Source organism: Myotis lucifugus, unplaced genomic scaffold (assembly GCF_000147115.1).
Source record: "Myotis lucifugus unplaced genomic scaffold, Myoluc2.0 scaffold_110, whole genome shotgun sequence".
Classification (NCBI taxonomy): domain Eukaryota; kingdom Metazoa; phylum Chordata; class Mammalia; order Chiroptera; family Vespertilionidae; genus Myotis; species Myotis lucifugus.
Genome location: NW_005871158.1, coordinates 1,863,413 through 1,866,851, shown reverse-complemented (window position 1 = coordinate 1,866,851; position 3,439 = coordinate 1,863,413).

The following is a 3,439-nucleotide window of genomic DNA, read 5'->3' as shown; positions in this document are numbered from 1 at the left end:
AGAAAGAAAGAAAGAAAGAAAGAAAGAAAGAAAGAAAGAAAGAAAGAAAGAAAGAAAAGAGATGAAGCTTTACTGTGTTAAGCTATTGAGATTTTGGGGTTATTACAGTAGTAAATTGTTATCGATACTTCCCTGGCTTCTGTGATGTTAACTCTTGCCTGAATCTCCTCGTATCCCTCTGTCCCTTAATTTTTATTTTCTTGGACTTTTCCTTACTAATTTCTTAAATATTTTTTGTGCAGTATCCACGGCCCAGTGTTTTCCTTCCGTACAGGTAGTCAGTGAAAAAGGCTCAAATATTTTCATGGTTTACTTCTGCTATGCTGATGAGTTAGAATAATAAATATGCTCCTAAATACTAGATATAATTTAAAATATATTTATACTAGACCTATTTTGTACCATGTTTTATAAGATTTTGTTTTAACTATGATTTTGAAATCTTTTTTAAAAAATTAATTATAGAGAGAGAAGAAGAGGGGAGAGCGAGAGAAATCGATTTGCTGCTCCACTACTCATTCATTGGTTGACTCTTGTATGTGTTCTAACCCACAACCTTGGCATATCTGAACAACATTCTTAAGTTGAGCTAGCTACCTGGCCAGGGCCTGATTTTGAACTCTTTATTACTTGTTTCCTCATCTACCCCATTCCCTGGTAAATTAAGAGTTGATTATATTTTGTTGTGTAGTTCTTTTATTGAACTATAAAACTCCTCATCATTCAACTACTACTTATTGAATATGTGCAAGGAACTATCTTATTCTTTGTTTTCCTGACAGTGCCTACCACATTGCCTTGCATAGAGTAAGTAATTGGTGAATGTTGATTGAATTGCGCAGGATTATTTGTTGCATACCCTCTAGGTGTGAGGCTCTGTGCTGGGGATAGTGCGAGACAAAAATAAATATAAGAGGTTTGATCTCTGTTTACTTCTTCATCTCTGTGTGAATTTCCTCCTATCCCCACCCCAATTAACAAACATATTGTAACATTTGCAGTTCCACAAATGAGACTTATAGTTTTGGTACTCAGAGGTAGCAGTATGTCAAGAACCAGTGAAGTCCTACAATAAATACAAAACTTGACTTTATTACTAGATAGTGGATTAACCAATGTTTCATTTTTTTTCTTTTGCCTGGAATTCAGAAGTATTGGAATGTGGAGAATTGCCTGCTTTTAACCAATGTAAAATTGTTTTCTTTTTTATTAGGTCATTTGAGACTATACCTTATTTGTATATTTTATTGGGTAATTCCATTCACTGGAATAACTAATGGATTCATATATTGTGCTAATATTATTAGATTTTAACATATTAACTATAGCCAGGCCTTGTTTTTCCTTTTTTTTTTTTTAAGATTCTTCATCAGGTGAATTCATCAGAGAGTAGGTGTGCTTTGTAAATTTTCTCCCAAACTATTTTTCACATCTTGATTTTCATTCTCAACTAGAGATTCGTTTTAATGTCTTTAACTATTTTGGCATTGAGCCACATAACTGGGTATTGGATTTTTCCAGTTTGCCTGCTTTCTTTTCTTTCTTTCTGCATTACCTTATTCAAACTTTTTGTCCTTAGCAAGTTTTCTTTCATGCACCGATTTTTTTGACATGTATTTTGTTTATAAAGAGTTTCATAAATGGTCACTACTTTTACTATAACAATTTACTACTATTATTATTTCTATGGTATTACAATTTAGTTGCTGACTTCTAGTACTGTATAAACAACAGCTTCATTGGTGAGACAAATGTCTGGTTATGATTGAGTTCTAAGTAGTTCTATTTGTGTTGTAATCTGTCTGCAGATCAGTCAGTGAGTGGTGTACATTCACAAGAGAGTTTTTTTGCTGTTTTTGATAACTGTTTTTGCAGTGATATAGGGTTGTCACAATTTCCATAGTACATAATACTTTTGTTTTTAATTGTAAATCCAATAGTAAACTGAGAATGTTTAATTTTAACGGATTCTGTAGGTGAAATGACCCAAAAGGTACCCCCCCAACCCCATTGGCTAGAAAAAACAGACACTTATATTTTATTCTTTACTCATTTGTGTAAATGAAGAAAGAGACTTTGCATTTTGAAAGAGCTCAAACAGCTATGTGACTTGGTGAAAATTACCTTACCTCTCTTTGCCTTATTAGGTTGTAATGAAATTCAATGAGTTAAACATTGCTTGGTGCATAGTAAGCGCCCCAAAGTATTAGCTATTATTATTAACTAACGCAACAAGTATAAACATCTGTTGTTTGGAATCTATTTTTGCTGATGATGATGGTGAAGAGACCATCCTATAGGAAAGAGAATGTTTCTCATTCTTCTCAAATAAGTGCAATTATGGTGCATTCCTCTGAACACCAACAACATCTTGAGGATTTGGAGGAACACAGCTCATGGCAGTTGCTAAACTAATAAAAACTTCTTTTTTTTAAATTTTTAAATGACAGAACAGAGTCAGAAAAGCCAAGTCATTTATTAAGGCAGGACTAGTAGATTTCTCGGGAACTTTTGGTGCATGTCAAACATGTTAGCAACTTCAACCAACAGCCTTTAATAGCTCTGCCCTCAGACTCCTGGTAGAGAATTCTTGTGAAAAAGGAAGCTTTCCAGCACTCTCCTGGGACATACTGACTCCTTGAAGGGTTAACCAGCATCTCAGGTGCTTCTTATAGTAACTTGAATGTGGAGACCCATGGGCCCCTCTGTGATGCAGGGAGAAAGTATCCTCACGGAGGCAGGTCGGACCTACCCCAGAGCACCTTTTAGGCGGGGCCGGCTGCTCCGCTGGTTGAGATGCCACTTGGGGTGCTTCTGCTTGGCCACCACCTCCCAATGACCGGCCCCCCTCTAGAGTCCAACACCTTCCCGTGCCATTGCTCTGCAGCTGCAACTGGCAAACTCGAGTTCTCCCGCTGCTTTCCTCCATCGCGGGAGGAGAAAAGGCATCTTGGCGCGCCAGGAGCCGTGGAGACCCAAGCCGGGCCTGCTCCACCTTAAAGGGGCCTGGGCCTGCCAAGTATTCGGGTCTTGCGGAGTTGGGCACCACCATATTTGGAGCGTGCCTACTTTGGGGCGGGGACCTCCTTGGAGAGTGATAGGTCAGCACTGGGGGAGGTGAACTTTGTTGGGTTGCTAGCACCCGACGACCGAGGTGCGCCCGTGGCCCGCGGCCCGCGCGTCCCTAATTTGGCCCCGCTGCCCCCCCCCGCGCCCGGCTCGCGGCAGCCCGAGGGCTCCTCGCCGGCCACCCCCCGCGGCCCGCAGCGCGGCAGAGGCGGGAAAGCCACGCGCCTGCGCCGTGGGAACCGGGGCCGGAGGCGAAAAGCGGGGAGCGGAGGGGGGCCTGGGAGCCGAGTAGCGTACAGAGCGGCGTGTGACGCGGGGACCCCGCGCGCTCCCAACGTCGCCCCGGTTTGACCACACGGCACCAAACTTG